The sequence below is a fragment of the Arachis hypogaea genome, chromosome 16 (genome assembly GCF_003086295.3).
Source record: "Arachis hypogaea cultivar Tifrunner chromosome 16, arahy.Tifrunner.gnm2.J5K5, whole genome shotgun sequence".
Lineage (NCBI taxonomy): Eukaryota > Viridiplantae > Streptophyta > Magnoliopsida > Fabales > Fabaceae > Arachis > Arachis hypogaea.
In genome coordinates this window covers 110,867,892-110,880,917 of record NC_092051.1, presented here as the reverse complement: position 1 = coordinate 110,880,917, position 13,026 = coordinate 110,867,892, and the positions used below count along the sequence as shown (strand labels likewise).

The 13,026-nt window shown below is 38.4% G+C and overlaps 2 non-coding genes across 2 annotated transcripts; one reads left to right on the top strand and one right to left on the bottom strand.

Moving 5' to 3' along the window:
* The first annotated feature begins 200 nt into the window (after positions 1-200).
* On the top strand, positions 201-304 carry LOC112759943 (small nucleolar RNA R71). The gene has a single exon (XR_003180404.1). It is a non-coding gene; the product is annotated as a small nucleolar RNA R71 (small nucleolar RNA).
* Positions 305-10,099: 9,795 nt separating this feature from the next.
* LOC112761256 (small nucleolar RNA R71) lies at positions 10,100-10,207 on the bottom strand. Its single transcript, XR_003181660.1, has one exon. It is a non-coding gene; the product is annotated as a small nucleolar RNA R71 (small nucleolar RNA).
* Positions 10,208-13,026: the final 2,819 nt, after the last annotated feature.

The following is a 13,026-nucleotide window of genomic DNA, read 5'->3' as shown; positions in this document are numbered from 1 at the left end:
TCTGAGCCACCCCATTGTCCACAGGGTTCCTCTCAGAACTGTACATCAACTGGTTCTTTACAAACATGTTAATGATTTCCTGTGCCTCTTCAGGCATTTTCTTCAGGTGGAGTGATCCACTAGCAGAGTGATCCAATTCCATCTTGGACAATTCAGAGAGACTATCATAGAAGATATCCATCATGGTCCAGTCTGAAATAATGTTAGGAGGGCACCTTTTGATTAGTTTCTTATACCTCTCCCATGCTTCATAGAGGGATTCACCCTCTTTCTGTTTAAAGGTCTAAACTTTCACCCTGAGCTTGCTCAGCTTCTAAGGTGGGAAGAACTTGGTCAAAAATACATTGACCACCTTCTCCCAAGAGTCTAGGCTTTTCTTAGGCTGAGAATCCAGTCACAACCTAGCTCTGTCCCTTACAACAAAAGGGAAAAGCATAAGCTTGTAAATCTTTGGATCCACTACATTAGTCTTGACAATATCACAGATCTGCAAGAAATTAGAGATGAATCTGTTAGGATCTTCTTGTGGAAGTCCATGAAACTGGCAGTTCTGTTAAACTAGAGTGACCAGTTGAGGCTTTAGCTCAAAGTTATTTGCATTGATGGCAGGTATAGAGATGCTGTGCCCATAGAAATCAGAAGTGGATGTAGTAAAGTCACCTAGGACCTTCCTTGCATCTACTCTATCATTGGAATTGGCTGCCATGTCTGTATTCTCAACTTCTTGTTTGAAAAGTTCTGTGAGGTTTCCTCCGGAGTGTTGTGCTCTAACTTGTTGTAAACGCTTCTTTAGAGTCCTCTCAGGTTCTAGGTCAGGATCAAAGAGGGGTTCTTTGTCCCTGTTTCTGCTCATAAACAAAAAAAAAAGAATGCAAGAAGAGAAGAAGAAGGATTCTCTATGTCAGAGTATAGAGGTCCTTTGTTAGAGAGATAGGTCAAGAGGAAAAGAAAAGAATATGTCGTTTAATAAGGATAGTTTTCAAAAATCAATAGAGAGAAAAAGAAGAGATATTTTTGAAAATAAAGAGGGAAAGAGAGATTAAATTTTCAAAAAAGAGGAAAGAGAAAGTTGTTAGGAGGTTTTGAAAAAGAAGAAAGAGAAAGGAAAATAAAAGATAAAACAAGTAACTAACTAATTAACAACATTTGAAACAAAATAAAAGATTTGATTTTTGAAATTAAAAGGAGAAATTTTAAAGGAAGATTTTGAAATTTAAAAGTTGAAGGAAAGAATCAAACAAAGAAAGATAAGATTTGAAAAAAATTTGAAGTTTAAAAGTTTAAAATTTAAAAGAAGACAAGATAAGTAAGTTTTGAAATTTAAAAAGAAAGATAAGATAAGGATTTAAAAAGATTTAGAAAGATAAGATTAAAAATTTAAAAATTTTGAAAATCAAATTTAAAAGATAGTAAAGATTTAAAAAGATAAGAATTTGAAGTTTAAAATTTTGAAGAAGATAAGATAGGAAAGATTTAAAGCAGAGATTTGAAATAGATTCTGAATTTTTGAATTTTGAAAGTTGAAAAGATTTGATTTTGAAATTTGAAATTTAAATTTTTAAAATTTGAATTTAAAATAAGAGAAGATAGGATTTTTGAATTTTAAAGAAAAGATAAAAAAAGAAAGATAAGATAAAGATCTAAAAAAGATTTGAAAAGATAAGATTTGATATTTAAAATTTAAACTTTACTAACAAGAAAACACCAAACTTAAAATTTTTAAATCAAGATAAGAAAAAATAGCTAAGATTTTCAAAAAATTAAAGAAAGATAAAAGAGATATTTTTTTGGATTTTCAAAATTTAAGGAAAAAGAAAAACAACTAAAAGACACTAAACTTAAAAATTTAAGATCAAATGACACCAATTTTCGAAAATTAAAAGAAAAACAACTAAAAGACACCAAACTTAAAATTTTTGAAATCAAACAAGAAAAATTATCAAGAACAATTTGAATATCAATGAAGGACACTCAAGAACAATTTTTGAAAAATTAAAGAAAAAGATGAAAACAAATGGAACACCAAACTCAAAAACTTACACAATACTCAAACAAAAGACAAAGACTACTAAAGAGAAGAAAAGGTTTTGAAAAAGAGAACAAAAGACACATGTAAAAGAGTAACTAACCGTAAAAAGTACTTAATCTAAGAAACAAGATAGTCCGGTAGTTTGTCAAACTCGAACAATCCCCAGCAACGACGCCAAAAACTTGGTGCGCGAAATTGAACTCCGCAAGTTTCGCACAGATGAACCGGTAAGTGCACCGGGTCATCCAAGTAATACCTCAGGTGAGTGAGCGTCGAATCCCACGGAGATTGTCGGATTGAGCAAGCAATGGCTATCTTGCAGATAAATAAAATAGTAAAGAACGAAATACTAGGTTGGTGTTGCAAACAGTGATAGATATTTTGTTAAGGCTTCGGAGATGCATATTCTTTCCGGATTAACTTTTCTTATTGTCTACTTCAATAACGAATGATTCATTCAATGGCAGCCATAATTGACTAACTCATGTAGCATCCTCATGAAGTTAGCCTCTTCTAAACCATAGCTGTCCACCATCTCCGAGCAACTCATGTCCTCTTATCAAGTTAACTCAGGGCTTCCCACCATAGCCAAAGGTGAAGACCTAAGCAATCCACTCTCCTTCGCGATCCTACTCAAAACACCACAGACAAGGTCGGATCTTCCGGGTCAGGGAATGCGGCTTCTCAGACTCTAGCCTTAACGCCACAAAGACCTCAGCAACCCACGGTCAACGAGATTTTATGTCACTTATCCAAAGTCACGCAGGCACTCTCTTGGAATCCGCAGTGCATTCTCTAGCTGTGGTTCAATGCTATCCGGGTCAGGACTCACACGGAACCCATGTAGAACAAGGATGAATTTCATGGTTCACCCTCAATTCATTGGATGAAGACCGAAAATACACAAGAGAATAGAATCAAACGTGTATTGAAATAGAAACAGTAATATTATTAATCCATGAGAATCAGCAGAGCTCCTAACCCTAACTTAGAAGGTTTAGTAGCTCATAGCTTACATAAAGTAATTTAGAACATGAAAAGGGGCAAAGATCTCTAACAGTGGTGATCTTTGTTCTATATGTATAATAACCTAATAACTAAGAAGTACAAAAGTATGATAGACTAGACTAAAGGTGCAAAAGTCCACTCTTGGGCCCACTTTGGTTGAGTACTTGGGCTGAGCTTGGCGTCCAACTTGAGGAATGGGCGTTGAATGCCCATTTGGGGGGGGGGGGGTGGTTGGCACAGCCTTGTCCTTCTTGGTGGCATCGAACGCCAGGAATGGGGTGGAATGTGGTGTTCAACGCTGGCTTAGGTTCCTTTGGGGTGTTGAACGCCAGAAAGAGGGTAGTTTTTGGGCGTTCAACGCCCAATATGGGCAGGCTCCTTCAAAGAAAAGTATAGACCATTATATATTACTAGAAAGCTTTGAAAGTTAGCTTTCCAACGTCATTAAGAGTGCATCATTTAGACCTTTGTAGCTCAAAAAATGCTCTTTTGAGTGCATGGAGGTCAGAATCTGACAGCATCTGCTACGCTTTCCTTGCCTCTGAATCGGACTTTGCCAAAACTCCTCAATTTCAGCCAGAAATTATCTGAAATCATCAAAAAACACAACAACTCAAAGTAGAATCCAAAAATGTGAATTTTGCATTAAAATCTATGAAAATATAATGAAACTTAAACAAAACATAACTAAAATAATATGAAAATGATGCCATAAAGCGTATAAAATATTCGCTCATCACACCCATAGACAAGTGGACAGGTTGAGGTCTCCAACAGAGAAATTAAGAGGATTCTAGAGAAGACCATTAGATCTTCAAGAAAGGACTGGGCTAGGAAGCGTGATAATACTCTCTGGGCATACCGAACGACATTTAAGACTCCCATTTGCATGTTTCCATATCAGTGGGTCTATGGTAATGCCTGTCACTTGCCAGTTGAGTTAGAGCATAGAGCATATTGGGCAACAAAGTTCCTGAACTTTGATGCCAAGGCTGTGGGAGAGAAGAGGCTCCTTCAACTAAATGAGCTTGATGAATTCAGAAATTCAGCTTATGAGAATGCCAAGCTCTATAAAGAGAAGACCAAGTTGTGGCATGACAAGAAAATAGCCACAAGAGCATTTGAGTCAAGCCAGAAAGTATTACTGTTCAACTCAAGGCTCAAACTCTTTCCCGGGAAGCTGAAGTTCTGGTAGTTAGGACTATTTGTAGTGACTAGAGTGTCTCGGTTTGGTCATGTGAAACTTCAGGAAAAAAATTCGGATAGAAGATTCACTATCAATGGCCAGAGGCTGAAGGACTACCTTGGAGGTGAGGTTGATCGCTAGAGGTCCGCTTATCTGCTGACTTAGCAGAAGCTGAATGTCAAGCTAATGACGTTAAAGAAGTACTTTTTGGGAGGCAACCCAACCATCCGTATCCTTCATAGTTATATTGATGATAGTTTCATAGTTATTTTTATTTTAGTTTAATCATGCTATTATGGTTTTCTAAGGTTTTCCATCTTTTTATATGTATTTTCTATCATGCAGAGTGTTGAAAACAAGAATAGGAGGAATCTGAAGGGAAAACAGAACACCCTGGAGGAGAATTTATTTGGGTCCTCTGGTGTTAAATGCCGAACTGGGTGTTTAGTGTCGAGGAGCACGAATTTTAAGGAAAGCTCTTTATTTGGGTGGCGCTAAACGCCAGGCTGGGCGTTTAGTGCTAAGAGACACACAAAATAAGAAAAGTTCATAGTGTTTGTGGCGCTAAATGTGAACTTTGGCATTTAGTGCCAGCAATCACACATTTCGAGGAGGATTTATGTCGACAGTGGTGCTAAACACGGACCTGGGCATTTAGCGCCAGGACGCACCCCATCCAGGAAGTGGTCACTGTCATCAGGGTGCTAAACGCCAGGAGCAGCGTTTAGCGCCGAGGATGCTACAAAAGTGAAATTGCTCTCTGTCTGGCTGGTACTAAACATGGACCTGGGTGTTTAGCACCAGCCCCTCGTCCCTTCAAAAAACAAAAGGGGGAGGGGGGAAGCGCTGCGGCAGTAAACACCGAGGCTGGCATTTTGCGCCAACAACGCCTGCACGGTCAATCCAAAAGGGAAGTTTAAATTTTGAATAGAAGATTATGTGGGTGCCATGCCCACCAACCCCATCAGATTTCCATCACCCAAAATCTCTCTCCCTATCCCCTTCACTCCCTCATAACTGTTCCCAACCCCTCCCCCATTTAATTTCTTTCAAATTCCCTATCTCATCTCATTCAATTTCCCATTCAACCACCCTCTCCCCAATCAAATCTCATCCCACTCCCCTAAATCCTCCCCCTTCTAACCGTTACCCCTTCCCCATTTACCTTCCCTTTAATTATTTTCACCAACCCAACCCCTCCCCTTCCTATAAATACACCCTTTTACCAACCCTTTTCACAACAACAACAAAAAACCCTCATCTTCTTCTCTTTCTTCCTTCCACCTCCAAACCCCTTTTATTCCTCTTTCACTCCACTTTCCTCTTTATATTTTCCTATTTCTATTCCCTTTTTTTATTCATACCTCTTTCTCCATTATTTTACTTAATTTTGTTGTCATACCTACCTCTATTCTTCGCCCTCTATTTTCTTTTTCTCTTTTCTCGAGGACGAGTAAATTTCTAAGTTTGGTGTGGTCACGTCGCTATTTTTCTCTTATTATTACTTATGGCACCCAAGACCAAAGAATCCTCCTCTAGGAAGAGGAAGGAGAAAGCCCCGGTGACCGGTCCTTTTGATGTAAACCGGTTCAGTTCCAAGGTCTATGAGGACTACTTTCATGAGATCACTTCGCAGAAGAAGGTGATTCCGAAGGTTCAGTTCAATCTTGAACTGGACGAGTATCCGAAAATATAGGCTGAGATTTAGAGGAGAGGTTAGGGCACATTGTGCAACCCATTTACTGAGGTGGGCCAATTGATGGTCTAAGAGTTTTACGCCAATGTTTGGGTAAATTACAAGTATGTGAAGGGCGTAAACCCCAACACTAAGAATTGGAGGACTATTGTGCGAGGGCGAGTCATTGACTTCAGACCATAGAGCGTGTGAGAAACACTCTGCCTACCACTGACTGGGGAGGATAACGAGTACTACACTGAGAGGGTCAACAAGGACAGGAAGCCAAAGTAGATATTAGCAAACATATGCCTTTCGGGAGCCTAGGGAAGGCTCAATTCTGAGGGGTAGCCTAGGAAGTTGCGTAGGCACGATCTGACACCGGTTGGGGATAGATGGAGTTCATTCAGTGCTCCATCATTCTGACAAGCAACCATTCTGAGGTGACCATGGACTGAACAATGATGATTCAGTACATCATACTCGGTAATAAGGTGGAGGTGGAACAGATAATTCCACAGGAGATCTACAAGGCAGTTGCGAATGCCTTCACCAGTGCCAGGCTACTGATGAGCAGATAATTTATACGCTTTTTGGCATTATTTTTACATAGTTTTCAGTATGATTTAGTTAGTTTTTAGTATATTTTTATTAGTTTTTAATTAAAAATCACATTTCTGGATTTTACTATGAGTTTGTGTATTTTTCTGTGATTTCAGATATTTTTTGGCTGAAATTGAGGGACCTGAGCAAAAATCAGATCCAGAGGTTGAAGAAGGACTGTAGATGCTGTTGGATTCTGACCTCCTTGCACTCAAAGTGAATTTTATGGAGCTACAGAACTCCAAATGGCGCGCTTCTAATTGCGTTGGAAAGTAGACATCCAGGGCTTTCCAGCATTATATAATAATCCATACTTTGAATAAGGATTGATGATGTAAACTGGCATTCAACTCCAGTTTCATGCTGCATTCTGGAGTTCAACGCCAGAAACACGTTACAAACTGGCGTTCAACTCCAAGAATGACCTCTCCACGTGCAAACTTCAAGCTCAGCCCAAGCACACACTAAGTGGGCCTCGGAAATGGATTTCTGCATCAATTACTTATTTCTGTAAATCCTAGTAGCTAGTCTAGTATATATAGGACATTTTACTATTGTATTAGACATCTTGGGACGTTTAGTTCTTAGATCATGGGAGCTGGCCATTCGGCCATGCCTGAACCTTTTACTTATGTATTTTTCAACGGTAGAGTTTCTACACACCATAGATTAAGGTGTGGAGCTCTGCTGTCCCTCAAGGATTAATGCAAAGAACTACTGTTTTTCTATTCAATTCAACTTATTCCGCTTCTAAGATATTCATTCGCACTTCAACATGAATGTGATGATCGTGACAAAGTCATCATCATTTCCCTATGAACGCGTGCCTGACAACCACTTCTGTTCTACCTTAGATTGAATGGATATCTCTTGGATATCTAATACAGGGGACTGAGTCTGAGATATTAGTGTCTTCGTGGTATAAGTTAGAACCCATGGATGGCCATTCTCGAGATCCGGAAAGTCTAAACCTTGTCTATGGTATTCCGAGTAGGATCTGGGAAGGGATGGCTGTGACGAGCTTCAAACTCGCGAGTGCTGGGCGTAGTGACAGACGCAAAAGGATAGTAAATCCTATTCCAGTGTGATCGAGAACCGACAGATGATTAGCCATGCAGTGACAGCGCATTGGACCATTTTCACAGGAGGATGGGATGTAGCCATTGACAACGGTGATGCCCTACATAAAGCTTGCCTTGGAAAGGAGTAGGACTGATTGGATGAAGATAGCAGGAAAGCAGAGATCAGAGGAACAAAAGCATCTCTATACGCTTATCTGAAATTCTCACCAATGAATTACATAAGTACCACTATCCTATTTTATATTTTATTTAATTTTCATCCACTATAATTTCTTAAAACAATTTAATCCGCCTGACTAAGATTTACAAGGTGACCATAGCTTGCTTTAAGCCGACAATCTCCGTGGGATCGACCCTTACTCACGTAAGGTTTATTACTTGGACGACCCAATGCACTTGCTGGTTAGTTGTACGAAGTTGTGAAACAGATATAAGATCATGAACGTGCGTATTGAGTTTTTAGCGCCGTTACCAAGGAATGGAATGATCACGATTTCGCACACCCAGCTTTTGGCACCGTTGCCGGGGATTGTTCGAGTTTGGACAACTGACGGTTCATCCTGTTGCTCAGATTAGGTAATTTTATTTTATTTTTAAGCTTTTTATTTCTTATTTTTGAAAAATACAAAAAAATTTTCAAAATCATAAAATCAAAAATAATTTTTGTGTTTCTTGTTTGAGTCTTGAGTCAATTTTTAAGTTTGGTGTCAATTGCATATTTTTATTTTTCTAAAAATTTTCAAAAACTCATGCATGCATTCTTCATAATCTTCAAGTTGTTCTTGGCCAGTCTTCTTGTTTGATCTTCATATTTTCTTGTTTTGTGTCTTTTCTTGTTTTTCATATGCATTCTTGAATTCTTAGTGTCTAAAAATTAAAAATCTTTACGTTTGGTGTCTTGCATGTTTTCTTTTCTTGAAAATTTTTCAAAAATAAGTCTTGATGTTCATCTTGATCTTCAAGCTATTCTTGGTGTTCATCTTGACATTCAAAGTGTTCTTGCATGCATCACATGTTTTGATCCAAAATTTTCATGCATTGAGTCTTTTTGATGTTTTTCTCTTTCTTCATTAAAAATTCAAAAATCAAAAAAATATCTTTTCCTTATTTTACTCAAAATTTTCGAAAATATGATTTGATTTAGTCAAAAAGTTTTTAAATTTAATTGTTTCTTATGAATCGAATCAAATTTTCAATTTAAAAATCTTATCTTTTCAAAATCTTTTTCAAAAATCAAATCTTTTTCATTTTACCTTCATATTTTCGAAAACTTTTTAAATTTAATTTTCAAAATCTTTTTCTTATTTTATTTCTTAATTTTCAAAATCTTTACTAACATTTAATATGATTGATTGAAAGATTTCAAGTTGTTACTTGCTTATTAAGAAAGATTCAATCTTTAAACTCTAGAATCATATCTTTTTAGTTTCTTGTTAGTCAAGTAATCAACTTTAGTTTTCAAAATCAAATCTTTTTAATTTTCTTTTCAAATCTTTTTCAAATTCAATTTCAAAATCTTTTCTAACTTCTTATCTTTTTAAAATTGATTTTCAAATCTTATCTTTTTGTTTCAATCATATCTTTTTAAATTTCAATCATATCTTTTTCAAAACTACCTAACTAATCTTCTCTCTCTTATTTTTGAAAATTCCCTCTCTCCTTTTTTAAAATTCCTTTTTAATTAACTAATTGTTTTAATTTTAATTTAATTTCAACTTTAATTTTCGAAATCTAAGTTCCAATTTTAATTTTTATTTTAATTAAATTTCGAAATTCTCTCTCTCATCTCCTTCTATTTATTTATTCATCTACTAATACTTCTCTCCCATCCAAAAATTCGAACACCACCTCCCTCTCTGTGTTCTAGTTTTTTCTCTTCTCTTCTTTACATTACATTCTTTTCTTCTTCTACTCACACAAAGGAACCTCTCTCTACTGAGGCAAAGAGGATCCCTATTATTTTCTGTTTTCTTCTTTTTCATATGAGCAGGAGCAAGGACAAGAACATTCTTGTTGAAGCAGATCCTGAACCTGAAAGGACTCTAAAAAGGAAACTAAGAGAAGCTAAAATACAACAATCCAGAGACAACCTTACAGGAATTTTTGAACAGGAAGAGGAGATGGCAGCCGAAAATAATAATAATGCAAGGAGGATGCTTGGTGACTTTACTGCACCTAATTCCAATTTACATGGAAGAAGCATCTCCATTCCTGCCTTTGGAGCAAACAACTTTGAGCTTAAACCCCAATTAGTTTCTCTGATGCAGCAGAACTGCAAGTTTTATGGACTTCCATCTGAAGATCCTTTTCAGTTCTTAACTGAATTCTTGCAGATCTGTGATACTGTTAAGACCAATGGGGTTGATCCCGAGGTCTACAGGCTTATGCTTTTCCCGTTTGCTGTAAGAGACAGAGCTAGAGTGTGGTTGGACTCTCAATCCAAAGATAGCCTGAACTCTTGGGATAAGCTGGTCACGGCTTTCTTAGCCAAGTTCTTTCCTCCTCAAAAGCTGAGCAAGCTTAGAGTGGATGTTCAAACCTTCAGACAGAAAGAAGGTGAATCCCTCTATGAAGCTTGGGAGAGGTATAAGCAACTGACCAAAAAGTGTCCTTCTGACATGCTTTCAGAATGGACCATCCTGGATATATTCTATAATGGTCTGTCTGAATTAGCTAAGATGTCATTGGATACCTCTGCAGGTGGATCCATTCACCTAAAGAAAACGCCTGCAGAAGCTCAAGAACTCATTGACATGGTTGCTAATAACCAGTTCATGTACACTTCTGAGAGGAATCCTGTGAGTAATGGGATGCCTCAGAAGAAGGGAGTTCTTGAAATTGATACTCTGAATGCCATAATGGCTCAGAATAAAATATTGACTCAGCAAGTCAATATGATTTCTCAGAGTCTGAATGGAATGCAAGCTGCATCCAACAGTACTCAAGAGGCATCTTCTGAGGAAGAAGCTTATGATCCTGAGAACCCTGCAATAGTAGAGGTGAATTACATGGGTGAACCCTATGGAAACACCTATAATCTCTCATGGAGAAATCACCCAAATCTCTCATGGAAGGATCAACAAAAGCCTCAACAAGGCTTTAATAATGGTGGAAGAAACAGGTTTAGCATTAGCAAGCCTTTTCCATCATCCACTCAGCAAAAGACAGAGAGTTCTGAGCAGAATCCATCTAGCTTGGGAAATATAGTCTCTGATCTATCTAAGGCCACTCTAAGTTTCATGAATAGGACAAGGTCCTCCATTAGAAATTTGGAGGCACAAGTGGGCCAGCTGAGTAAAAAGATCACTGAAATTCCTCCTAGTACTCTCCAAAGCAATACAGAAGAAAATCCAAAAGGAGAGTGCAAAGCCATTGAATTGACCACCATGGCCGAACCCACAAGAGAGGAGGAGGACGTGAATCCCAGTGAGGAAGACCTTCTGGGACGTCCAATGATCAATAAGGAGTTCCCCTCTGAGGAACCAAAAGAATCTGAGGCTCATCTAGAGACCATAGAGATTCCATTGAACCTCCTTATGCTATTCATGAGCTCTGATGAGTATTCTTCTTCTGAAGAGAATGAAGATGTTACTGAAGAGCAAGTTGCCAAGTACCTTGGTGCTATCATGAAGCTGAATGCCAAATTATTTGGTAATGAGACTTGGGAAGATGAACCTCCCTTGCTCACCAATGAACTGAATGATCTGGATCAACTGAGATTGCCTCAGAAGAAACAGGATCCTGGAAAGTTCTTAATACCTTGTACCATAGGCACCATGACCTTTGAGAAGGCTCTATGTGACCTTGGGTCAGGGATAAACCTCATGCCCCTCTCTGTAATGAAGAAACTGGGAATCTTTGAGGTGCAAGCTGCAAGAATCTCATTAGAGATGGCAGACAACTCAAGAAAATAGGCTTATGGTCAAGTAGAGGACGTGTTAGTGAAGGTTGAAGGCCTTTACATCTCTACTGATTTCATAATCCTGGATACTGGGAAGGATGAGGATGAATCCATCATTCTTGGAAGACCCTTCCTAGCCACAACAAGAGCTGTGATTGATGTGGACAGAGGAGAATTGATCCTTCAACTGAATGAGGACTCACTTGTGTTTAAAACTCAAGGATCTCCTTCTGAAACCATGGAGAGGAAGCATGAAAAGCTTCTCTCACTGCAGAGTCAATCAAAGCCCCCACAGTCAAACTCTAAGTTTGGTGTTGGGAGGCCACAACCAAACTCTAAGTTTGGTGTTGAACCCCCACAATCAAATTCTAAATTTGGTGTTGGGAGGTTCCAACCTTGCTCTGATTATCTGTGAGGGTCCATGGGAGCTCACTGTCAAGCTATTGACATTAAAGAAGCGCTTGTTGGGAGGCAACCCAACGTTATTTAATCATTTTTATTTTATTTTCTCTTTGTTATTTCATATTTTATTAGGTTGATGATCATGTGGAGTCACAAAAACTACGGAAAAATAAAAAATAGAATAAAAAACAGCATTGAAAACAGAACACCCTGGAGGAAGGGCTTACTGGCGTTTAAACGCCAGTAAGGAGCATCTGGCTGGCATTTAACGCCAGAACAGAGCATGAAACTGGCGTTAAATGCCAGAAACAAGCATGAAGCTGGCGTTCAACGCCAGAAATATGCTGCATATGGGTGTTGAACGCCCAGAACAAGCATCACTTCGGCATCTAAACGCCAGAAATGCATGCAAAGGCATTTTACATGCCTAATTGGTACAGGAATGTAAATCCTTGACACCTCAGGATCTGTGGACCCCACAGGATCACCTCAGGATCTGTGGACTCCACAGGATCCCCACATACCTCCACTCACCTTCCCTCCTCATAATCCTATATCACCCTCTCTCTCTCCATTCACAGTCATCCCTTCTGTTTTCCATTCACCACTCACATCCATACACCCCACCTACCTTCAAAATTTAAAATCTCTTTCCCACCCAAGCCCACCCATATAGCCGAATACACACATCCCTCCATCTCCTCCATATCTTCTTCTTCTTCTACTATTCTTTTTTCTTTTGCTCGAGGGCGAGCAACATTCTAAGTTTGGTGTGGTAAAAGCATAGCTTTTTTGTTTTTCCATAACCATTGATGGAACCTAAGGCCAGAGAAACCTCTAGAAAGAGGAAAGGGAAGACAAAAGCTTCCAGCTTTGAGTCATAGGAGATGGAGAGATTCATCTCAAGGGTCTATAGCTCAGTGGTAGAACATTTGACTGCAAATCAAGAGATCCCTAAGATACCTCAGGGGATACATTTTCCTCCACACAATTATTGGGAACACTAAGAGTGGAACATCAAGAGCACTCCATCATCCTCCATGAAATTAGAGAAGATCAAAAAGCAATGAGGGAGGAGCAACAAAGACAAGGAAGAGACATAGAAGAGCTCAAGGACATCATTGGTTCCTCAAGAAGAAA